This window comes from Adiantum capillus-veneris, unplaced genomic scaffold, assembly GCF_014529385.1.
Source record: "Adiantum capillus-veneris isolate H3 unplaced genomic scaffold, ASM1452938v2 Hic_scaffold_313, whole genome shotgun sequence".
Classification (NCBI taxonomy): Eukaryota; Viridiplantae; Streptophyta; class Polypodiopsida; order Polypodiales; family Pteridaceae; genus Adiantum; species Adiantum capillus-veneris.
The window spans coordinates 81,644-108,846 of NW_028221429.1; positions in this window are offsets into that span (position 1 = coordinate 81,644).

A 27,203-nucleotide genomic window follows, 5' to 3' on the forward strand; every position below is an offset into this window, starting at 1 on the left:
TTGTGTCGTAAAGTTTAAGAAAAGATCGGGTGAAAAGCTAAAGTCTACCGCTCTTGTAGCGAGTCTATGGGCCAATTTCATGGTTTTGTCGCTGTTACAAAGTGATGACATGGCATGACCACCCGGACGGACACAAGTGGAATGTGACTGATTAAATGCTATAAGTTGTTCCAACTTATGGAGTCTCGTCCGATGGGGCCCAGGGGACATAAAGAAATGAAAACAAAGGCAAAAATTCCAAGCGTGTGGAGTTGCTGACGTGGTAGGCTCTAGGGACACCCACCCGCGATCCGTGGCGCGATTTATGGAGGCAGCTTTTGGCGCTAGTTCATGAGGCCATATGCTTTCGGGACCTGAAGCTTTTCATGTAACTGCTAGAGCCTTTAAAAGAATTGCCAGATTACTTTCCTTCAGATTGGCTTGGGAGCACTGAGTAGAGAGAGGACCCTCGGACATTGTACTTTGCTCCGTATTAATGTAAAAATAAAGACCGAAAGGGGTGCCAAACATTGGGGTCAATACCTTTGGGCACGGAACTACGCCGGGCCGTGCCGTTTCTCTCTGTTGTGATTAAATTTATTATGTGGTTTTCAGTTTTCTCTCACGTGTATTGTGCCAGATTCCCGACTTGGGGTGTCCAAGTCTGTTACAATGGTATCAGAGCACAATCAATGAGAATCCGATCTCTTCGATTGCGACACACATGGATTTAGTTGACGAATCCTGCAATGAGCAAGCTATTGCACCTGACCATTCAGGTTCGGGTGAAAACACAGAAGATTTAAATGGACGATTGTAACGAACTTGGATACCCTAAGTCGAGAATCTGATGCAACACGTGAGAGAAACTGAAAGTAACTTAATCAGAACTAAGAGAGACGATACGGCCCGGCGTAGTTCATTGCCCAGAGATATTGGCCCCAAAATCTAGCGCCGTTTCGGTATTTCTTTTTACATTAATCTTGGCAAAGTACAATGTTCAAGGGTCCTCTCTTTGCTCCTAAGCCAATCTGAGGGGGAGAGGCCTTGGCAATTTCTTACAAAGGCTCTCAGGCCTAAAAGCAGTATGTCACAAAGTGATGACGTGGCGGACAGCAGAAACCCTAAAATTCTTGCAAACCCTAATTTCCGGAAATCGCAGAGGCTGAAAATAAAAAAATAAAAAAATGATGAGCGACGCGAATTTTGCTTTTTTTAATAAAAAAGACTCGAAAATCGCAGAGGCTGAAAAATAAAAAATAAAAAATGATGAGCGACGCAAATTTTTCTTTTTTTAATAAAAAAGACTCTAAGAGAGAGAGAGAACTGATGCTTTTTATTTTAAAAGCTTTTGGGGCTCTGCTTTTGGGCATCCCTTGTATCTTATAATAAGTGGTGAGGGCTTCACTTCTCAGAGCATCTGGACGCAGAGTCTGAGAGTGAAACCCTAGCCACTCTCTTGTACTTTGATCTGATTAATATAAAAAGAAATACCGAAAGGGGCGCCAGTCTTTGGGGCCAATATCTCTAGGCACAGAACTCCGTCGGGCCAGTGCAAATCTATTGTGATCTGTGAATTGTTTTGAAGTGGTTATTTGGTGTTGTCGCGGTTGATTCTTGACTTGGAGTGTCCAAGTCTGTTACAGTGGTATCAGAGCACGGTTGATTTCTCTTCTATGGAAAATCCGATCCGCGATTTTTTTTTTCCGCGGCACCTATGGCTTTAGGCAATGATCAGTCGACTCCCTCTGCATCTGGAGATGCGGGCAGGGATCACAACGAAGATTTCGGCACGGTGTCGAGAAATTTGCGGTCTTGCCAGGAAAGCACCGGGCTTATGGCTGTGAGAGTTTGTGAGAGAACTCAACAAAAACTATATGAAGGAGTTAAACCATGGATGCCATGAAGACTAGGGTTTGGAAAGAAGTGCAATCAAAGAAAACTCACTCTTTCTCTCTTGCACTCACACACACACAAAGAAAGAACGCAAAAGAGAATGTCAAAACAATACGAAGATGAAAACATCAAGGCTATGGTCATATCGTATCATGGGTAATATGAAAGGGTTAATGGATGAGTTAATGGCATTCAATCTTGGATGACCAAATAGGCTACGAATTGTTCTTTGGAATTGTAGTTTTGTGCTTACCATAATATATATATTTTGCTTAGTGATTGGGATTAATTGTGTGTACAAATCCTCTTTGTTCATAGCAAGATAACTACGCTTACATCAAAAGAAAAATTATAGTCTATGAGAGGTAGTATGATGGGATCCGGTGATAGAAGTATTTCATTGAGCCTTTCAGGGCCGAAGAGAAACACTATACGTTGTTGAAAGTGTATTTTACGGCTAATCCATACGTTAATTCTAATAGATCCTACAGAGTGAAAGCGATAGAAATGATCATCATGTGGGTTATTCATCTAGGATAGTATGTGAGAAATGTAGATACGAGAGAAGTGAAGAGATGAGAAGTTTCCCTCCCAAGCCCTATTCTTGCCCGTAGGCAATAAGGATACTGCGGGGAGAGATGTACCTGTAGCAAAGAGAACCTAGAGAGGATGAATTACTAAGAATGAGAGAGATAGGTTTGGTTAAGGAGATGAGATTAGATACATATATATATGTTGGATTAGAGATGAAAATGAAAACAACAAGAAATCAAGAAAACATCAATGTAGAACACATCTTACTTGAAACCCTTCGGCACCATTATTGATGGGAGAGAGAAGAAGAGGGGAGAATTCAACGTTGATTGATACGCCAAGTACAACACCTTCTTTGATTAGAGTTGATCCTCCAAGGATGGCGTACAAGAATGGCTAGTTTTCCTCTAGGAGAAAGTGTAGGCTTGGGCTTATGTTAATGGGGCTAAGTACAATTAGGCATTACTACTCACTCCCTCAAGAATTTCTCTCATCAATGGCTTGAATGCTTGAGTTCCTTCCAAGGAAGAAGAGGTCCCCTTTTATAGGTGAAGGGAATCCACAAGGGTTTACACAAGAAGAGAGGAGCCAGTGTGAACAGGAATTGGAAAAGTTGGAAATGAGCTGTCCCTGCATGATGTGGGCAAACTGGGGTCCAGTATTTTGATCATATCTCCTCAACCGTAGCTCCAAATAAAAAAGTAAAAATATGGGCAGAAACTTCAGCTCATTAGCTACGATTTTCATTTTAAAATCATTCTCCAATTCGGATTGGAATCTTGTGTAAAAAATTCATCAAAATAGGGTCCATTTCTGGCAGCAAAAGTCTTCATGTGGTCCCCTTAGCCTAGACTTTCATTTGACTCCAAAGGACACCTCATGCCATATGAAATCATGACATTGCTCCTTGACAAAGTTTTGTAATCATGCTTGCAATAATGCATTAAAATAAGTGTATCTTTGAAATCATGCCACCTAGTGTCCCACTAGGATTTGATTCTCTCCTAGTAGCTATTTAAAAAGAAATATAAGAAAAGTATAAAAAATACATAGAATATATATATATTGGAGTTTACCCTAGATATAGGATCTAGCTAGGGTGTGAGATGATAATGAAATAGTAGAAATAAAGAATCAATGCTTTTTTGCCCCAAGTTAAAGAGGCGGAGCTATTGACACTTTTCCCATAGTATTTTTTTGATGGTAAAGTAAGAATACATTACCCTTGAGATAAATAATAAGATGAGATAGAAAGCTTATTTTTATACTTACATATGCATATGTACATTATAGGAAATATAATTATGTATCTAAAAAAATACAAGATAGATTTTGTAGCATGCGTTCCCACTATGTACGTGTCACAGCACGACATCCACCCCCTCTAAACCTGCACATCCTCCGGTATGTGCCACATTGTCTCTTTGTAAGATTAGACCTCTTGTACATCTTCCTTGTCTTCTTCTTCACTGGATGATTCCAGGGCTTCATGTTCACTTTGATCTTCACCTGTGTTTTTCTCTTCTTCCTCATCCATATCTTCTAGATCATTGTCTCCTCTTCTCTTAAACATTTTAATCCTTTTTCCTGCAATGGGGATCTTTACTTCTGTACCATCTAGTTCAGACAAGCTGTAAGTAGCATTTTCATGCACATGCTTTACAACATACGGTCCAAACCATCTTTTTGAGAACTTACGCATGACTGTATGCTGGTTATCAAGGCTACTATCATACACTAAAACCCAGTCACCTTTGTCAATTGCTTTGCTCCTGAGTCGATGTCGCTTATCAAAATAGTCCTTGTTTTTCAACCTTGCATTTTTGAGTCGTTCTTTTGCAGCTTCAATGTCTCCAGGTCTTCTCTCTAGCTGCCTTATACGCAGTGCAAGGAGATCTTCCCTACTAAGCCCCTCTTGCCAAGGTAGTACATTCCATGTAGGAATTGTATCTTCAATCGGCATCACTGGCTTTTGACCATACATTAGCTCCGCAGGCATGTAGCCAGTTACTAAGCTATGTGTTGTACGATCAGCCCATAAAGCATATGGTAACAGTTTTGGCCACTCACCAATTCTTCCTTCGCAAGCCTTGGCCAAAGCTTTGATGATAGGAGGATGCCCTCTTTCACTCTTTCCATTGCCTTCAAGGTTGTAAGCTGTAGTAAGAGAAAGCTTGATCCCTAATCTAGAAAAGAACTCCCTTGCTTCTTCGGCATCCAGTTCACCTCGATCTGCAGTGATTTTTCCCACACAACCATAACGGCAAATCACCTCATCAAGAAGGAATTTGCACACAGCTTCTGTGGTCTTAGCTCTTAACGCTCTTCCTTCAACCTGGTTAGTTAGGTCCTCTCGTGCAAGAACCAAGTATCTCATCTGCCAGAGTCCTAAAGGCATCGTGACTAGATCCACAACCCATTTATAGTGCATGGCTAGTGGATATGTAGGGTGCAATCCATCACGATGTCGAACATTTGAATACATTTGACAAGTTACACATGACTCTACAAACTGAGATACATCTTTATACATACCCTTCCACCAGTATTTTTCTTTCAACTTGGAGAAGGTTGCCCACACACCCCTGTGTCCAGCCCATAGACTCTCATGAAACTCTTGCATGAGCTTTACTTGAGCCTCTTTTTTACATATAACCCGTTGTGGTGTAGCACCCTTTTGTTTAGGATGCTTCCACAAGTAACCATCCCTTAAAAAGTACCCATATGCTTTCCTGCGTATTCTCTTGAATTCTTGTTCAGACCAATCATCCTGTTTTGTTAGAGTACTCAAGTACCTTCCAATAGAAAGCGAATCACCTTCATAAAGATCTTTCAAGAACAATTCAAGTGAATTAGTCATGCAGACATTGTTACCTTTGACATGAGAGATAGAATAGAATTTTGTGCCTACATCATCTCCCTCATCAATCATTTGTGACTCATCTTCATACCTTGCCCTTGATAGCATATCTGCCACTGTATTGTCTTTACCTGCAATGTGCTTAAACTCGGGATTTAAGGACTTAATGTAGGCAATCCACCGCAACATAGCAATGTCTGGTGTTGAGCAGCTTGTAATCATCCCAAGAAGTGGTAGACAATCTGTTTCTACAACCACACATGCACCAATTAGGTACTCTTTCCCACTTTTCAAGGCTGTAACCATACCCCATAACTCTCTCTTTATCTGTGGATAGTTTCTTTGGCGAGCACTTAGTACCTTTGCTCCAAATCTTACCACATACCTGTGTCCTTCTTTGTCATCTTGCCCTATTGCCCATCCAATCCCTGTAGGACTGGTATCTACTGTCACAATCACTGGCCTTTGACACTCATAGTCTACCTTTCTTAAAGTCGTTGCTGACTGGAGTAACTCCTTTAGCTTTTTCATGGATTTTACATGTGCTTCTGTCCATTTAAACTTTTGATTCTTTCTAAGCAGCTGATAAAGAGGATCAGCTACATGTGCATAATGTGGAATCCAAATAACATAGAAGACACATGCTCCCAGAAACCTTCTAACCTCAGTGATGTTAGTGCATGTTTCTTTCATTCTTTGGATGACATCTACCTTTGATGGACAAGGTTTCCTACCATATGGCCCGCACATGTGTCCCACAATGAGCACTTCTTTGACACCAAACATAGACTTTTTCCCTGACAATGTAAGATTCACTTCTTCCAACCTATACAAAATTTTATCACAATCATTTATGTGATTTACCACAAACCTGCGACATCCCTTGAGATCCAAAGCTTCATCTTTGTCATTTTCTTCACATCCTTTGATAGGCAAATCATCAATGAAAGGCATTGTGATTTGAGGAATAAAGTCACGTAAGACCTTATTCATCCCATTCATCATATGTGCAACCGAGTTGGTTGCTCCCTGTGGCAAGGTACACATCCTTACCAAACCCAAAGGTGTCCTCATGGTTGTCAAGTCTCTGCTTTCGATTGCAAGCTGAAATTGATCATACCCTGAGTAGAGATCCCCCATTGAGTAGATTGCCCTCCCTGCAAACGCCTCTGCAAATTCATCCACAATTGGACCTGTTCCTACATTTCTAATTGTCACCTTGTTCACTGGTTGCATATCTTGGATGAAGCGTAGAGAACCATTCTTCTTTGGAACTGTGAACCACCTGTTTGAGTATGGAGCACAAGAAGGCTCCAAGATTCCCATGTTGATTTTCTCATTCAGTAGCTCTACTAACTTTGGCAAATGAGCCTTTGGAACCGGAATAGGCCGCAGATTCCAAGGTACATGAGGTATTGTGAAAATTACCATAGGAGCTACAATATAAGGATCAACACATCCTATCTCATGTGGCTCGAATGCAAAAGCCTTACCATGCTTTGAAAGCATTTCTTTGAAGCACTTTGTCTCCTCCTGTGTTAGAAACTCCTTGCAACCAATCTGCAACTCTTGAAAAGACTCCTTTGTGAAGGTATGCCCGATCTTTTTAGGATTCCGCAAACTTGGTTGTAAAGAAGCCTGTTCAATCTTTTCCCTGTTGTTGGGTGGTAAGGGTGAAGCTACTGGTTTCACCTTCTTTGCTACACTCTTGTATTTAGTTTCAACATGGACTTCTGGGCCAACTGTTTGGCTTTCTTTAAAGGCTTCTATTACTTGATACATTTCCATAGAGCAAACTTCCACAACTTCATTTTCAAGATGCAAACTAGACCTCATTATAGCATCAAGCTCACCCATAGTATCTACAAAAGAAACTTGTTCACACAAACCCAAAACATTTTCAGTAGGCTCTAGCAACCCACTCTTTTTCATGCCTATTTGTACATTATGCACATATTGCTTCTCGCATCTCTTCAAATCTTCAAGTTTTGTAAAACATACTGATCCATTCTTTGTTACCAAGGAGCTCGTTGAAAATGCTTCACCTATTTTTGGATCAGGCGAGACCCTTTTTCTTTCTGTACCACTGCAATCCCGCTTTACAATGGTACTTGGCCAAAACCCATCATTTCTCTATGATCATGAAGCTCTTTGCTCACCTTTGGTAGAGGATGTTTCTGAGGTTGTCACGATTTCTTTCATGGTTTACACAAACTGTGAGGAATTGGACAGCACGTTTACCATCTTTGCTACGTATCCTAGCATATGCTGAACCATCGTCCATTACCTTTGTTTCCATTCGAACTCCCACAATGTAGGGCTGTCCAAGGATGAGATGATATGAAGATGTATCCTGTACAAAGAAGTTTTGGTCAATCTTTACATCACCTATTGTCACCTTCACACCTGGACATGCTGCATACAATTCACCGGATGAATTGTTTGCCACTTTTACCATCCAACCATGATCTGTGTCCATTGGCCATTTGCACTTGTTGTAGAGACTCTTTGACATTATGTTTATTTCTGAACCATGGTCAATCAAGGCAACAAATGGCTCTTCAAGATCACCTACCTTGACCAAAGTTTCTGTAGTAGCCCTTGCCCAATGACTTCGTGAATAGTAACTCTTAGGAATATCTTCAACTTCTTCATCATCATTTGAGAAATGCACTTGCTTCACTCTCCCACTAGATTGGTAGCATCCTACCACAGCTCCATCATTCTCCTTATTTGGCAGTTGCATCCCTTGTGTCTTTGAGGTTTCCCCTTCAACCTGTGGACGAGAAACTTCAGCAAGGGTTTGCCTCTTTCTCTTGATGATGTCAATGATCTCCTCATGGAATTCACGCTTTGCAATGCCAAGAACTTCTCCCAAAGTAAACTCAATCTTGCTATTCAAGATCCTTTCCTCCAAGACTTTCTTTAAATCTGTAGCAACCTCAATATCAGATTGTAGTTTATAAGTTGGGTCTTTTGTCTTACCTTTCGTTGGCTCTTTCTTCTTTCCTGTTGTAGACTCCTCCATGAGTACTTCAGGTGGAGATGCTCCTTGTGTTGAGGGTGTTTGAGAAGGCATTGGTCGCTTCTTCCCCCACTTCTAGAAGCTCTTTTTGATGGTCCTTCATCAGCATTCTCACGTCTGCGCTTCTCTTCTACAATTGCCTCATTTTGTTGGCATTTTGTAATGTAGGCATGCACTGACAATGAGTCCACTGGATCATTCCTTCCCGTTTCTAGACGTATGCAATCACCTGCTTCATGTAGAATCTCTTTTGTAAGCTTTCCCTTTTTAGCTAATTGCATGACATTTGGCCAAATTTGACCATGATGGTCACTCACCTCTTCATCACAAAAATGTTCAATTTTTACTCCATAAGTAGCTGCCTCAACTGAAGAGGTGGCATGCTTGGTTGCCATATCTTCAACTAAGGTTTGCATTCCCCCCTTCTCAAAGTTAGTTCTCAAGGGTAGACCTGTCTCTCTTAAGTGGATTTTACCATCCTTAAAAAAGACAACATCTTTTGACAAAGCATCACTAAAATCATCACAATCCCTTCTTACATGGTTTGTACTATCACACCAAATACATCTATTAACAAACCCTTCTTTGGGTTGTTGTCTTTGCTTAGGAAGTGGCCCTGATGGTTGGCCTTTTTCTTCAAGCTTTGCAAACTTCACCTTCAAGTCACGCATTCCCTTCACAAGCTCATCTAGCATGGACTCATCAAACTTAGGAGCGATAAAAGTAGGCTTTACCATTTTGTCAGAAGTTGAGGTGGAAGGACTTGTAGTGTTTACTACCATCTTGTCCCTTCTTCTTTGTCGTTTGGCAAGCAGTGAGACAACACCTTCAACCTCATTCCAGTCGGTCTTTAGTCCTTGCTCAGCATCTTTATCTTCAAGAAGAAGCTCCAAATTTTCTTGAAACTCTTTACCTGCAGCTTGTAAGAAAAGATCTGTCTTCTCTGCATCTAGTGTGGCCCTTTCTGTCCTAGTGAGTTGTGCATAGCGCCGCTCAAATTCCCTAAGTAGCTCTGTTATTGATAGTCCTTGCTTTGGCTTGACTACCCATTCTAAGAATGTCCTTTTGGTCACTCTCTCCGAGTCCTCCATGAAATATTCCTCCTTTAAAGCTACTTTGAGTTCTTCCCAATTTCTCCCATGCCCATTTTTAATTGCTCTAACATGCTCCCTAATTTCTGGAGCAACAACTAGCTCAAAGCTTTGAATCATCTCACCTTCTGACACGCGATGCAGCTCCATCTCCTTCACATACTCGCATAAGTACTTGGTTACATCTTTGCCATTGAACTGATCCATTCTGTTGACGACCGCTTGTATGGCCTTTGTTGCTGAAATCTCCCTTCTTTCAGTAGCATGTTGTTGTTGCATGAACATTGCAAATGCTCGAAACATTTGCATTGTTGCTGGGTCAAAATGCATACCCTGTTGCTCAACATGATCACCCATGGTTACCCACAAACTCTCACCCTAGCAGTTTCGCGTCGGGTTCACCAAAAATATGTCGAGAAATTTGCGGTCTTGCCAGAAAAGCACCGGGCTTATGGCTGTGAGAGTTTGTGAGAGAACTCAACAAAAACTATATGAAGGAGTTAAACCATGGATGCCATGAAGACTAGGGTTTGGAAAGAAGTGCAATCAAAGAAGACTCACTCTTTCTCTCTTGCACTCACACACACACAAAGAAAGAACGCAAAAGAGAATGTCAAAACAATACGAAGATGAAAACATCAAGGCTATGGTCATATCGTATCATGGGTAATATGAAAGGGTTAATGGATGAGTTAATGGCATTCAATCTTGGATGACCAAATAGGCTACGAATTGTTCTTTGGAATTGTAGTTTTGTGCTTACCATAATATATATATTTTGCCTAGTGATTGGGATTAATTGTGTGTACAAATCCTCTTGGTTCATAGCAAGATAACTACGCTTACATCAAAAGAAAAATTATAGTCTATGAGAGGTAGTATGATGGGATCCGGTGATAGAAGTATTTCATTGAGCCTTTCAGGGCCGAAGAGAAACACTATACGTTGTTGAAAGTGTATTTTACGGCTAATCCATACGTTAATTCTAATAGATCCTACAGAGTGAAAGCGATAGAAATGATCATCATGTGGGTTATTCATCTAGGATAGTATGTGAGAAATGTAGATACGAGAGAAGTGAAGAGATGAGAAGTTTCCCTCCCAAGCCCTATTCTTGCCCGTAGGCAATAAGGATACTGCGGGGAGAGATGTACCTGTAGCAAAGAGAACCTAGAGAGGATGAATTACTAAGAATGAGAGAGATAGGTTTGGTTAAGGAGATGAGATTAGATACATATATATATGTTGGATTAGAGATGAAAATGAAAACAACAAGAAATCAAGAAAACATCAATGTAGAACACATCTTACTTGAAACCCTTCGGCACCATTATTGATGGGAGAGAGAAGAAGAGGGGAGAATTCAACGTTGATTGATACGCCAAGTACAACACCTTCTTTGATTAGAGTTGATCCTCCAAGGATGGCGTACAAGAATGGCTAGTTTTCCTCTAGGAGAAAGTGTAGGCTTGGGCTTATGTTAATGGGGCTAAGTACAATTAGGCATTACTACTCACTCCCTCAAGAATTTCTCTCATCAATGGCTTGAATGCTTGAGTTCCTTCCAAGGAAGAAGAGGTCCCCTTTTATAGGTGAAGGGAACCCACAAGGGTTTACACAAGAAGAGAGGAGCCAGTGTGAACAGGAATTGGAAAAGTTGGAAATGAGCTGTCCCTGCATGATGTGGGCAAACTGGGGTCCAGTATTTTGATCATATCTCCTCAACCGTAGCTCCAAATAAAAAAGTAAAAATATGGGCAGAAACTTCAGCTTATTAGCTACGATTTTCATTTTAAAATCATTCTCCAATTCGGATTGGAATCTTGTGTAAAAAATTCATCAAAATAGGGTCCATTTCTGGCAGCAAAAGTCTTCATGTGGTCCCCTTAGCCTAGACTTTCATTTGACTCCAAAGGACACCTCATGCCATATGAAATCATGACATTGCTCCTTGACAAAGTTTTGTAATCATGCTTGCAATAATGCATTAAAATAAGTGTATCTTTGAAATCATGCCACCTAGTGTCCCACTAGGATTTGATTCTCTCCTAGTAGCTATTTAAAAAAAAATATAAGAAAAGTATAAAAAATACATAGAATATATATATATTGGAGTTTACCCTAGATATAGGATCTAGCTAGGGTGTGAGATGATAATGAAATAGTAGAAATAAAGAATCAATGCTTTTTTGCCCCAAGTTAAAGAGGCGGAGCTATTGACACTTTTCCCATAGTATTTTTTTGATGGTAAAGTAAGAATACATTACCCTTGAGATAAATAATAAGATGAGATAGAAAGCTTATTTTTATACTTACATATGTATATGTACATTATAGGAAATATAATTATGTATCTAAAAAAATACAAGATAGATTTTGTAGCATGCGTTCCCACTATGTACGTGTCACAGCACGACAACGGAGTATGGCCCGCCTAGGCCTACTCCAGCGGAGCAGCAAGAGATGGAGCGTCGGAAATTGATTGATGATGCAACAAAGATGATGCTCAATTTTGCCAAGGACCCGAAGATGGCAAAATATATGAACCAGACCTCTTTGGAAGAGGTACAGATGGAGTGGCAAAGAACCACAACACCACTCCCGAAACCCGCTCTCAAGAAACCTTCTGCCTCTAAGAAATATACGGAGAAGGAACTGGAGAACGTGGTTGATGCACGAATTGCTCAGCTTTTTGACATGCAAAAGAAAGGCAAAAAGCACGGCAAAAAGCAGAAGAAAGGTACTGACTTCCCAGGATATTTGGGTCGTCGATCGACATTCGATAAAGCAAAGAAACTGAAGAAGCGCGTCAAGTTTGAAGGCCTACCCAGTTCTTCTTCTTCTTCTTCTGACAGTTCTTCTAGCTCTTCAGACTCGAGCGAAGAAGACAGGAAAAGCAAAAAGAGAAGCAAGAAACAACGCTTCGGAAAGGGCAAGAAAAAGGCAAGGAAGTTTAGGTCTCGCTCAGTGAGTGACACTTCTACAGAGGACTCGTCTACGGACAGTTCAGACTCTGACAACGGAAATTTTTATGCGAACAAGAAGAATTTTTACAAAGCCAACCAGTATGACTTTCTCGAAGATAAAAGCAAGAAAGTCCGAGAGTTTAAGGAAGGTGGCCACTTGATCAAGTTTGATACTTTTTCAGGATACTCAGATGCTTCGAAGGCTTTGTCTTTTATACAGCAGTTTGACATCGCTTTCGCGGGAGGACGCTATTCAGAGCACTCCAAGATTTAGAGAGCTGCCTCTTACTTTAAGAGGAATGCTCGTACTTGGTGGTCCACGCTTCTTTTAAACAAGACTGAGCCAGTTAAATGGCTGAAATTTAAGAAGATTTTTATTTCTTCTTGATTAACGCAAGAATATGAATGAGATATACGAGCTGCTTGGAACCATCTTCGGATGACCAAGAAAGACACAATCAATGCTTATTGTGAAAGATTCTGGAGCTCGTTTCTACCGCCTCTTCATTCAAGAAGATCTCGTTTAGAGAACAGATTGAGCGGTTTACCTTGGGTCTACCTACAGAGATCCGAGATCACTGCTTGGAATAGAAGTCAGCTTCTATTTAGGAATTGATGAGTCATGCGAAGCGGGGCTTTGCCATTCACTCTGGCAGCTTGACCTACCCCATAGATAAGGCAATGACACAACGAGCCGAACAGACTTCTGGGAATGAAAGTAGAAAGAAAAAGAGCAACCCAGAGAAAAAGGATGCACGACCCAAGCTTACTCCTGAGGAGAGAGCTCGCTTCATCAGAGAGGGGGAAGTGCTTTGGATGCGGGGAACATGGACATATCTCCGCGAAGTGCCCTAAAAGGTACAGAAAGAACAGAATGATGAAGACGACGACAGGCCTGAGAGTTCGAGAGCAGCTGAAGAATGTGGCAGAAAAGGCAGATAGAAAAGCAGAACTGGTACCACATGGCGTGGGACCTGCACCGAATCTAATGAATGAAAGTACAAACTTTGCCGCTTTTGAGGCAAAGTGAAGGATCAGGAAGCTCTTTTGAAGGAGCCAAGGCCAACTTCTTTTCACTTGGAATTGACGGCTCGATTTGGAATTACGCCCAACAGACTGACACCACAGGCGGAGGTAGTTCGACTGGCACCCGGATGGGATGTTGCCATTACACCGAGCATTGGCAAACTTTGTTTGCAATGACAGGGGTGTTCAGGGCACGCGAGTGACGTTCTACTCAGGATCCATTGGTACCACAAGAACTACGCCGTGGTTGACTACCGGGCCGAGAAAGCGACTTTGATAAATGAAGGTCTTAGAGATTGTACTTGATGAACTTCAGTTTCTTACTCATTCTTTTTGGAGAGAACTGAACGATGGATAAAGGTTGAATATGTTTTGACCTGATCTAAAGAACGCCAAGATTTTTCTCCACACTCATGCCGATTGCTTTTCAGAGGGCCTGAAGATCATACCATTGATCTGATAGCTGGAAGCACGTCACCGAACCGGCCACCCTACCGTGTGAGCCGAGCACAGAATGAAGAGATTATGAACCAAGTGAAAGACCTCTTGGAAAAGGGTCTTGTCCAGCCTAGTACTTCACCGTATTGCTCTCCAGTATTGTTGGTTTTGAAGAAAGACGGATCATGGAGAATGTGCATCGATTATAGCACTCTCAACGAAATCACCATCAAGAATAGATTTCCGATTCCTAGGATCGATGATATACTCGACAGGTTACAGGGATCCTCGTGCTTTAGCAGGATTGACTTGAAGAGTGGATATCATCAGATCAGGATAGCGCGAGGAGATGTCTACAAGACAGCTTTTCGGACGACTTTTGGGTTATTTGAGTTTTTGGTGATGCCTTTTGGCTTAACCAATGCTCCTGCGACATTTAACCAGATGATGGACAAGATTTTTCGAGAGTACAGGCTATTTGTTGACACTTTCTTTGACGACATCATTGTTTTCTCCAAGAATGAGGCAGAACATAGAGATCATCTGCTTCAAGTCTTTCAAGCATTACGAGATCACACGTTAGTGATTGATGCAAAGAAAAGTGAATTTTTCCTACCAGAGATACACTTTTTGGGACACATTGTGTCAGCAGCAGGAGTGCAAATGGATTCGACCAAGATAGAGACTATTCGTGATTTGCCCGACTTGAGGAATGTCCATGAAGTTAGAAGCTTCTTGGGACTCTGTTCGTACTACAAGCGGTTCATACGAAAGTTTGCAGAGGTTGCTTCCCCTTTGCATACCTTGACTCAGAAAGGAGTACCTTTCTCGTGGGGACCCACAGAGGTGACTGCCTTTCGGACATTGAAAGAGAAATTGACTACGGGACCTATTTTGACTTTGTCGGACTTGCAGAAGTCATTTGAAGTATATTGTGATGCTTGTGGTCGTAGTCTGGGTGCGGTCTTGATGGAGGAAGGCCATGTCATAGATTACGAGAGCTGTTTGTTCTCTAGGCCGGAGATGACAATACAGATTTATGAGAAAGAGCTTTTGGCGGTTATCCATGCTCTTACTCAGTAGCGGCATTACCTACTCGGAGCGGATTTCACTGTCTTTACAGACCATCAGAGTTTGCGCTACTTCTTGTCACAGAAGCAGATTTCGGAAAGCAGATGCGGTGGGCGAACATCTTGTCACAGTTACACTTCCAGATTGTCCATGTGCAGGGACAGAAGAATGTGGTGGCAGATGCTTTGTCTCGGAAACCGTTGGTTCTGGCTATTTCCGCGATACATCATAGGAGCTTCGAGGATATGGTCGACCAGTATGCCACAGATACAGATTTTGCAGATATTTTCACACGGATACGGGATGGGGAGATAGTAGCTGGATATTCCCTTTGGGAAGGCTACTTGATGAAAAAGACTATGTTGTGCGTTACACAACCGTTGAGGGAAAAGGTTATGACTGAATGCCACTGTCCACCTTTTACGGGTCACCGTGGCATTGCTACCACCATGAAAGGGGGTAGAGAGAACTACGCCTATTGAAGGATTTTTAGGAGTTAATCATTTGGGTATGCCCGGGAGGAGAAGAGACAAGCAAGCCTTGTGAGATATTGGTTTGCATAGTTTTGGGATAGTTAGAGAGATATCACGGGGTAAAAATTAAGTGTCAAAATTATGAGGCTCGAACTTAAGTTTGATCCCAAGAGCTAGAGATTGAATGCTCAACTAGAATGAGTTTTTCAAGAGTCGTTCTCTCGAGAGGCTCACAAGCTTGAGTTGAAGCCTCATGAGCTAGAAACTTTTCAAATGGTTTCTAGCTAGAAAGATTCTTGCTAGAATCTCTAGCTCATGAGACTTGAGGCTCAAGCATAAGTTCAATCCTCATGAGCTAGAGACTTAGGGAGAAGATATTTTAGCTTATGGGGTTTCAACTTTATGAGATAGAGACTACTAGCTTATGAGGTTCTGGCTTATAAGGCTCAAATTTAGGTTCAAGCCTCATGAGCTATATACTCCAGGAGAAGAGATTTCACGTTATGAGACTTCAAGCTTAAGATTTTTTCAAGAGATTCTTCTCAAATTTAATAATCTTAAGCCTCATGGGTTAGAGAATTTTTCCAAATGGTTTTGAAGTAGAAAGAATCTTTCTAGGATCTCTAGATCATGATGCGTGGAAATAGATTCTCTAGGTCATGAGACTCAAGCTTAAGTTTGAGCCTCATGAGCTAGAGACTCTAGGAGCACAGATTTTAGCTTATGTGGCTTTAAGATTATGAGCTAGATATTTTTTGTTTTATTTGGCTTCAGGCTTATGAGCTTGGGACTTCTATCTTATGAGACTTCAAGATTATAAGGTTTGAGCCTCATGAGGCAGAGGCTCTAGGAGTAGAGGTTGTTGCTTATGAGGCTTAAACCTTATGAGGCTTTCAGGAGTCTCTATCTTAGAAGGCTCTCAAGCTTATGCTCAAGCCTCATGAGATAGAGACTTTTGCAAATGGATCCTAGGTAGAAAGAACTCTCCTAGAATCTGTAGCTTATGAACTTTCAAATTGAGTCTATAGGTCATGAGGCTCGAACTTAAGCTCAAGCCTCATGAGACAAAGACTCCAACAATAGAGATTATAGCTTATGAGTTTTTTGAGACTCTTTGTCTCAATGGGCTCTCAAGCTAGAGAATTTTGCGACTAGCTAGAAAGAATTCTCAGAGAATCTCTAGCTCATTAGTCTTGAAAATTGAGTCGTGACATCATGAGGCTCAAACTTAAGTTCAAGCCTCACGAACCAAATAATGTATGAGTAGAGATTATAGCTTACAAGTCTTCAAGTTTATGATTTCTTCAAGATTCTTTGTCTATAATGTTTTTTCAAGAGTCTCAAGCTTAAGCTCGAGCCTCATTAGCTAGAGAATTTTGCAAATATTTTCTAGCTAGAAAGAGTCCTCATGACCTAGAGACTCATTCAATGCACAGTCACTAGTTGCATGACCCTCATTTCAACATTCGGCACATTGTAATTTTGAGTTGTCTTCTTCTAGGGTTTTCCCCTTTCTTCCCAACCGCTATGAAGACCTTCTTTTTGGCTTCCTTGGTCTTTGTTGATTGTGCAGAGGATCTTCATCCTCTTCCAAGCTTGCATACTCTTCTCATTCATTGTCTATGTCTTATTTAGGGTCACTTTCTACTGACTATTTCTTGGATTTCTTCAAACGAGAACTCATAAAGATATCTCCGCCACTTGAGCTACCAATATACCTGTTCTAGTGATACCCTTTCTAGGTCAATTGTAGTGAGTGTTGTTTTGAGACTCTTCTGCAAACCCTGAACATAATAATAAATCATTATTTTTTCCAGTGGATGTGCCATTCCCACTCTCTAAAATCAGGTATGAAACTTATATGTGTAAGTTTCCACATTTGATCTTTTCAGCTTGCACAACCACATACGTCCTAGCATTGCAGAGTCTTCTTCTTTGTATGAAATATCTTCAAGAACGCCACAAAAACTTTTGAGATAATCAACGGATATTCCACAAGCCACTTTGAATCTTTTCCTCTCAAGGTGGTTTTGAATATTTCTTTCTCATGCACCAACCAATAGTGATATCTATTTCCAACAGATTGAACATGTGAGTCCAAATCCTCACTGTATTTTCTTGCAAATTTACTATACTTGAGACCATGATGCTTACTGCTTGGCTCATCCATGCTAGATACTTTGAAGATTGCCGGTTTGATAGAAACAAGAGCAAATGTAACCAATAGAATCCCATAAATGCACTTGGTTCGCGAATTGGTGCAATGGGATCCAAAATGGAGAAGCCAACCAAATCAAGATCTTGACTTGCAACAATAGCTAGTACATTATCTGTAATTGTGACCGTAGTACTCACTCCAAGGCTCAATCCTACTAGTGTTGGCAAAAGCGGTTTGGAAGGACCGGCACCATTTGTTTCATAAGCTTGATCCAAAGAAAGAGGATCTATTTTAGGAATTCAGGGGTGGACTCGGATCCATGTCATTCATCTACAAATTGACCAAATTTGGTTGGATCTACTCGGGTGAATGTGTCTGTAACTTTGTTTGTATCTGCTTCAAATTACCTTTTCCTCCATGAGTCTTTCGATTTGTCATAATAATCAATATCTAATTCTCCTAAATGAATTTCTCATGTTAAACGGATCATTTAATACGGGGGTTCCAGGGGAGAAAAAGCTAGAATATTGGTTAAGCTAGCAGACCGCCCACTGTAGGGATCCAAAGGAGGGAAATTAGGGATCCAAAAGGGGGGCCATCTGCAAAAGAGCCATGTGCAACAATGGGCTAAAAAGACCCTAAGGTTCAGCCCATTAAGACTTCCAAAATGCTAAGGTTCCAAAATTCAAAGGTTGTGTCCAAAGGTCAACCATAGGGGAATTGGATGCTTTGTGTGTGTACAAAAAAGTCTTTGCAATCCCTACTTAGGAGGGGGCGAGCCTTGCATGTAGGGGATGAGAGAGAAAGCCACACACAAACACACAAGCTCCCTTTACACAAAGGGAATGAGGGACACATGTCAGCTCCCTAGGCCAGATGCCCACAAGGTGTACCCAATTCCTATTGGATGGCCTTGGAGGTGGACCAATAAGAATTAGGTTAGAGTAAATCTAGTTTAATTAATTTAAAAAAACACTTAATAAAAGAACCAATGAGAATTAAGTCCTCTAGAAGACTATTGGACAGTCTCCCAAGGGGTCCAATGAGCATGCATCAGCCCAATAGCTTGCCTGATTCTTGTTGGCCAGGAGGCAAAGGGGTCCAATGAGAGTTTAGTTGCATTTATTAATTACCTAAAGCTCTCACAAAAGGGGAAAGGGGGACACATGTCAGAAGGCTATCACTTATGTTGTTTAATTACCATTGGCTAAGCCTGGGGAGGTCCAATAGGATGATGGCAAGAGAAAACAGCAAGAGGGGTCGAGGGGGCTGATTTTTCAAAGGCATTATCACCTACACACTCACACTAGCTCATGTGTCAAGTAAAGAAGAGACTCTCTCCTTCTCAAGCTTTAATGGAAATCTTACCACCTACTCCAAGCTTGTGAGAAGGGAGGCCTACACCAACAACTCTTGGCTTTGTGATGCAAATCCAACCAAGAGCCAAGCTTCAATGCATGCTCATCTCCTCTACCATGCTACTTACTAAGCTAAGTTATGCTAATATGAGTGATTATGTGAGGAGATGTACATCTTTCTCGTAAGAATACTCCTTCTTCCTCTCAATCTATTCTCATACCCCGCTAGCTTCTCACCATCTTTGAAGGTGTGTGAGGTCTTGGGTCTGAGATCGGGGATAATTGATGTTGTGTTTGCTAAGTGTTTTGCTTAGTGCATGAAGCTTTCATCTTCATTGCACTAGCTAGTCTTGAAGGAACACAAAGAATTGTATTGTACAATGTCTCTCTTGATGGGAGAAACCATAATACAAAGCCTTTTGGAGGGGGGACCGGCTCCATGCAAATCCGGCCCTCAACTGTTGTCAATAGCTTAATTTCTCTCTCTTTTGAAAGTATTGTTCATGCTATCTAACTAGGTGTTATGCTTTTTGTTGCTCTCTCCACCCAAGCACTCTTGTAATTCTCATTAGGAATCTATTCTAATGAAATGCCCACTATGTTCATGATAATTTCCACTACACACAAGTTTTTAGGCCATTAAATGTTACACGATTCTACCAGAGTGTCATCTTAGGTTATACAAGATTTCCACAGTCCACGTTTTTGCTGAGACAAAAGGAGAATTGGAGAAGGAGGGCCATGAGACGTGTCCACCGCAACATGGTATCCATCCTGCCTCATTGGTCAGCACCATGAATCTTGACTTTGTAATTAAGGACGATTTGTGGTTGATCATGGCTGTTAGTGTTACCTTTGGACAATGTAATGAATAGAATAGGAGTAGAAATACTCCAGTGTCAATAGGTAAGCTTCAAGAGACCACAGGACATAGGAAACATATTGCTATTCATCATCATCAGATACATAGTACACAAAGAATATTACTTTATCTCTATCACTCAATGTATATATTTCTTCTCTACAGCTACATAGTACGCAATGCACGTCTGACTTATGCATCCACTTGTGAGACAAATCAATATAGAAAATTACATCATTTTTAATCAGCACACATACCATTTCATGCTACAACTAAGGTTCCCTCTGGGATGACACTAAGTTTCTATCGTTTAGTGAGTCAAGTAAATAAAAGGAGAAAAAACCGCATGTAAGTAGAAGCTCTACATAAATTGTACGGAATTGTAGAAAGCAAAATTGCACAAACGACTTAGAAAGGTCTACTAGGTTTGTCTTGGTCGATAGAGAGAACAAAATTTTCATAGGAATTATAATGGGGTTAGACAATTGAAAAGGATGATAATTTATAGCACTTCACTTGCATGAACAAGAAGGGTAAATAGATTGGATGCAGGTGGAGATAGAGTCCATGATAGAAACTTGTAGAATTTTCCATGTCTTTGGGGTTTCACCATTGCCATGAAGGCTAGCCCACCATTGACGAGCCGATTTTTGGGAGTGTATAGCTACATGGTGTAGCTTGGAGGACTTCGTCAAGCCCTCGTCTCCAAAGGCCGCATCAAATTGCTGGATGAAGGCCAATACTTTGTCGGTGGCACCAAAGGTACCATCATAGGTGAGAAAAGGGATACTCTTTTCTCCCTCTTTGAACTTCTTGAGATTTTGTGACCTTCACCATGCAGGGTATGATTTGCAATGTCTTCCTGTCTTGTTCTCTAGGATAATAGCCATAGATTTTGTCAGAGGAAGGGGAGGAAGGTGAAGAAGAAGGAGAAGAGGGTGACCTCTTTCTTGCCCCTTTCTTCATTTGTTTCCTCTCTTCCCTTTTGGAGTAACAAGGAGAAGGACTGTGGGTTGATCATTTCCTCTTGGGAGGGGTTGGCAATCGTCTAGACCACCATCTTTGTAGAGCCACATCTTTAGAGGAACTTAAAGATTCATTACTTTCTTGCTCTTTGGATTCCTCCTCTCGTATGGGAGAGACTCTTCGTTTTGGGGTCTCTTCAAGAGGCCTCCTAAGCTCTCCCTCCTCTTGGAGAGGAAGGAAAATCTCATAAGCATGAAGTTGCTGATGAGTAACTTCGGCTTGCAAATCCGGGTTGCCCATAGCTTGCTGCAACCTAGTAGCAAGATAATTGACAAACATGGAGGCATCATCATTAGCACCTTCATGTGCAAAATCAAAGTTATCAATGTTCATTCTACTCTCTTGGTTATTGTCATCCATGTTAACAAGATTTGTGTACTTACTTAGTGTATGTTTTGGCAATTCAAAACCTTAGTTGCTACTCCTCTTATCCTTTGAAAATTGGCACTTAAGTATCATCACCCACAGCTTGAATTGGTTAATTATAGAGAGTAGTGGAGTGGGTCAAATATTGCAAAGTTTCCGAGAGATATCTCCTTTTCGACTTTTTATGGCTCAATAATGGTAAAGCCATAGGAAATTTTAAAAAGACTCCATTATTAAGACTAAAGCTCTCGAGGTGTGCACCATATCCCACATAGTCAGCTCAACAAAATCGATAATAGATCCCAATCCCACTTACCCTAATATAATTAACAAAATCAACCATTTATAAGCTACTTAAGGACCTCTCTTCTTAAGCAAGAAAAGAGAAACCAAATAATCTGATACCACTGTAATGGAAATGGCCTATGGACTTTGAGAGTAGCGGAATTAGAAAATTAGAGAAAGCATGTTTGTGAGATTACTTTGAGAGAATAGAGGGCACACAAAGCTTACAAAACATTAAGAGACTTAAAGATACAGGTTGAATGTCTTCCAGTTCCTCTTCAACACTTCTGAGGGATATGTATAGTTGCGATTATGCATCATAAACAATCCTAACGAGGACCAGATTTATGTGGAGCCGGTCCCCCATCCAATAGGCATTTGTATTAAAGTTTCTCCCATTGGTACAATACAATCTTTGTGTTCCTTGTGACCTAGGTGATGCAATGAATATGGAAAACTTCGTGCATCACGAAAATAACATAAACTTTGCAAAAAGAATTAACTATCCCAAGCCTCGGTTCCAAGGCCTCAAACACCTTCGAAGGTGGAGAGAGCTAGTGGAGAATGAGGATAGGGAAGAGGAAGAAGAAACATTCCATAGGAGAAAGAAATATTTCCTCACTTATCATCACTCTTCTTGCTAGCATACATAATAGCTTAGTAATGAAGATGGAGAAGATGGAAAGCCTAAGCATTGAAGCATGGATCTTGGTTGGATTTGCATTCCATAGCCAAGAGTGTTGGTGTAGGTTCTCAACTTGTCTACTAGCTTGGAGAAGGAGATGGAGCTCTTGCGCTTGCACTTCACATAATGAGCGTGTGTGTGAGTGTGTGCGGGAGAGTATACCCCCTAATCTAGCCCCCTTCTTGCTTTGGTCAAGACCCCCTTGTAGCTCAAGTTTGAAGCTTATTGGACCTCTGCAAGACTGGCCAATCATATGCATGATGCATTAAAGCAACAAGGATAGTCTTGGGACAAGTGTCTCCCTTTGCCCTTTGAGAGAGAGACTTGATAAATGCAAAAACAATTCATTAAATCTACTAAATTATCATTGGACCCCTTGGGAGGCTAACGCGTAGGCATTAGGCACACCGTGAGGGCAACATGAGGAGGAACTTGACAAATGTCCTATATGCTTTCTTTGTACCAAGATTGCCTTCTGTGAGAGTGTGTTTCTCTCTCATCCCCGTAGATTTAGGGCTCGCCCCATCTCTTATAGCGATAGCCGACAAGCACGACAAGCACCTCAAGCCTCTTAGTCATCAAGCACGACAAGCACCTCAAGGACCTTAGTCATCAAGCAAGACAAGCACTTCAATCTTGGGTTGGGTTCCCACCGCAAGCTCAGCCCTAGCTTTCCTAAGGTCAAAGTACTTTTAACACTAACCTTTGGAGGTCTTCAATGAAGCTAATCATAGGGTCTTTTAAGCTCCATTGGTTAGCCTTGCTCTTCGACAGACCATCTCTCATTTAGACCCCTTTACCATTGGCCCCGTGTTGAGATAGATCTCTAAGAACATGTCTATATTCTAACCCTTGTTCCCGTTTACTCTCCCACATTAAATGATGAGTTTAATATGAGAAAATCATTTGCTCTTGAGAGGATGGAGCCTTGCTCTGTAGCTCCCCCAAAAGCACTAGGTACATTTGACAGATACAGTGCCAAAAAGAGAGAGAGAGAGAGAGAGAGAGAGAGAGAGAGAGAGAGAGAGAGAGAGAGAGAGAGAGAGAGAGAGAGAGAGAGAGAGACACTTCCAGCTATGCAGCTCCCTCTCTCCATAGCCGCTCCGTATGTGACAGAACAAGAACAAGAAAGAGAGAGAAAGAGTCACCATTTCTTGCACTCAATGCGTCGCCTGCAGATGGGTGTCCAATCGACAACAGAAAAAAAAATCTCCCTATCTCCCTTGATCCATGTGGTGATGCGTGACATTTTTCTCTTTGCTATGCGCAGGAATCTTGTATGCATGGTGTAAGGTCTCTGACCACGATCAAAAAGAGCACCCTTGTACCATGTAATGAATATAATGGAATAAGTTACTATTTTTAGCAGTTTTTCAAATTCTATCAGTGCCATGATGTTTAGAATGTTTTAAAGCTTCGAAATGTGAATTAAAATAATTTTTGTAAAATAATTCCAAAAATAGCAAGTTTTTGGTCACCCGACCCGTCCGGTTTTGATCGTCTCGAAAAACTACACCCGTACCCCAAATTTGAAAAAAATGCATTTTCGGACCCCGGGGGTTGCTAAATATGGCAAGTACTCAAGCCAGTACGTCTTAGTTAGAGCTTTGTATAGAAATTTTCGGCATCAAAATCCGACTTGTATGACCCGTTTTAGCGTAGAACCAAATTTCCTAAAAATTGTCCGGGGAGGTACCGGGGGCCCGAGGCTGTGTGGGAACAGGTTCCAACCCACTCCAGACCAGCTTTAGCAGCTAGGGGGCGCCCTCTTGCCTTGTGGGAGTCCTGGGAAAGCTGCCAAGCCAGTAACAAAGTCTCAGAACCAGTTAACCAAGCCAACCTGACACTTGGTGGGTAGGGGAACTGGACTTGCCAATGCAGAGACTGAGTGCTCCTTCAGATGTTTATAGCATCACAAATCGATTTTCAACTTGTAGGAGCCTATTTAAAGACCTGCACACACACACACACACATTGCATACACACATACCTACACACACTGGGAAGGTGCTGCCGGTTCACACACTTTTTGAAGGAGAAGCAAGGAGGGAGGTGCTGTTGAATTCTCGCCTCAAGAAGCTCGATTAGATCAGACAATTGAGAAGATTATCAGCCCTTAATCACGGTAACCACGGTTTAATTAATGCCATCTGTAAATTCTTTTCTCTACCATCCAAATTCCTCGTCTATTATGCTTATTCCTATTCGTAATTCTCTATAATTACTCTCTAAATTCTCTTTAACCGTATTCTATTATGTAATCATCATTCCATAGCTGAGTTATCAGCCATTCATCACTCTCGATTAATGACTAGTGCATAATTATTAGAATTTTCTCTCTCTAGGTAGCATAGTAATTAATCGATAAGCTAGTAATTGTGTAGATTGAAGAGAATCACTCTTTCTATCACCCATTAATTTTGTAACTAAATTAAATTCATTTCCTTTATGTCTTAAGATGTAATTAAGGAAAAATTAATCTGTCATTAAGTCTCTATGAGTTGACTTTCCTCACACATATGCATAAGGTAAATCTGCATCATCTAGTTGCTAGGAAAGAGATTAATCATACTTAATTCATCTCTCTGGTAATTCCCTTAGTGAAATCCTAATTATTCTTAATCAGTTAAGCCGAGTAATTATCTTTAGAGCCGGTTCCCATAGGATTATGTGTCATCCATAATGATTACTATATGGAAAATTCTAAACCTCGCATATAGGAGGGATTAATTTATGTTGCTAATCTACCTATTAAATTGTTATGATACTTGCGAACCTTAGCTCTTTCTCCAAGCTAATTAATTAAAGAAGTGAGAAAAATGGCTCCGGTTAAGAGAACTCGCTTCGGTGGTGCCCATGACCGCAAGGCGGGAACCAGCAATGTCAACGGGAAGGGGAAAGATCCCATGGAGGAACAAATACCGGCCATCTCATGGGCCATCGATGAAGAAATGGAAGAGGTAGATCATATTTTCGTTCAAGTTGTTTAAATTAACATTGCATAAGTTAGTTAGGAATACACATATCCCCAAACATGTTGGAGAAATCCGACGGAAACCTCGGCATTGAATTCATTGTACATTAAGTTCCAAAGTAGGAAGGTAATGCTTGATGGGTATGCTGTTTGAAAGAGGAAAGAATGTCTGCTAGGGACAATTTAGCTCGGCATGTTCATTTTATTTTCAATGTTGATTCAGTCCTGACCCCCCTACTGATCACAGGGGGCAAAGTTCGTCGTTAAGGGCTCTTGAATCCATGACTTGCTTTCTATGCGGTGGATACCCACGACTTGCTTTCTATGCGGTGGGAACCCACGTCTTGCTTTCTATGTGGTGGGAGTGTCCATGACGTGCTTTCTATGCAGTGGACATACCTAGTTGTATGGGCAGCTAGGCGAGAATGGGAGGAGTGAACTCTCGCTGGAGGGGGGATGTTGTACCTCCAGAACATTGGAATTTTAATGAATAAGTTTGAGTAGAATTTTTACTAGAATACTGTCTTGGTGTTGTTTGCAATACTGGTTGAAGGGCTGTCTTAACGAACAATGTGATTCGGAATTAAACAAGGAATGTTTATGTTGAACAACCTTTGTGGTAGTAATTAGGTCACACAAGGAAGTGTGAGTGTGGGGGCTTGGCTCAGGTTGTCAATGCCTACAAGATGGGTGGTCCCGATTGGTCGGGAACTCTCTGTCCCCATAGTGCTTACTTCGATATTAGTAATACTCATTGCCCCTAGAGCGGTGAAATCGTGAGAGTACGTGCCTCTGAAACATGGGGAAAAAGGCACTCGGGTTTTCTCTCCTCTTGCAAGGTAGGTCTTAAGATCGCTAGATAGTTTAAGTACGCTTCCCCTGCGAGGTGGAGCTAGATCTCCCTGCTAGTAGGCTCGAACTCGAATCACTTTGTGATAAGAGATCGTCCGCTAGTCGAACCCTGAACCATTTTGTTTCCTTCCGCAATAGATCTAGCGGCCACTAGGTTCACCATCAAATCCGCTGGTTGTCACGGCGGGGTGGGGACCTCACACCTGGTATCAGAGCATAGGTTAGGCTGGGAAATAAAGTCGTACTGTTTGAATATTTAAATAAGGAACTGAAAGTATATAGGTAGCTGATCCAAATTCCTTGCATTGGCGTTGCAGGAAGACCCCGTGCTCGAATATTGGAAGTTCCAAGTGTTTGAGCTTATTTATGAGCAAGCTCAAAGATCCCCAGTTTACCAGTTCAGGCGAGATGTCATGGAGATACTGTTGAAGGCTTATACGCCACACTCCAATCGCATTGATAGAGAATGGGAACTTGATTGAACATTTCCAGGAGGGGTTTACTACATCAACGCTCGGAAGCTAGGATGCCTGGCTACCGACTTGAAGAAGATACGTTGGGAGAAGAGTTGAGAGTAATAGAGATATTCTACTTGGTGCCTACACGATTGGACCCGACTGTTTCAGACAACTCCAATCAAACCATCAACGACTAGCTCTTGGAGAAGGTCACCAATGCGATCCCAACGAACCGAGTCAAAACCTTTGGATTACCAAAAGAGGAACTCTCGCTCGATATCTTAGTTTATTATCCACTCAAGAATGAGTATAGGAACTATTACACGAATGAAGTAGTGCATCATGTCAATACCCTCTCCTAGGCGTATGTTATACGCAATCCATAAAGCCATGTAATAAGCTGATCATCAGTTATCCTAAACCTTGAGGGGTTTCAATTGTAATAAATTTTCATTAATAAAGTGCTTTTTGTCTCTGAATCTCTGTCTCTTGATAAAGTAGAATCTTGAATTTTATTTAAAGTCTCGTGTCTATTTTGAAATCCAAGTAATGGTATCAAGAATTCGTATAATCCATGTAGGTACCGCCTGTTGCTCTGTACTCGGCAGCGCAAGAGAAGAAGCTCCTCCTTAAGCAAGCCCAACCTCCAATCTTTAAGGGCGAGGGGGCAAATGTGGAGAGAGATGCGGAAGTATGGATGGAAGCCATGGACGATTACTTTGAAGCTGCGGGGACCCAACCCGTAAATCAGACCATGCTTGCGATGTTCCACTTGACTGGCGATGCCAAGATATGGTGGAAACAACATTGCAGGGACATG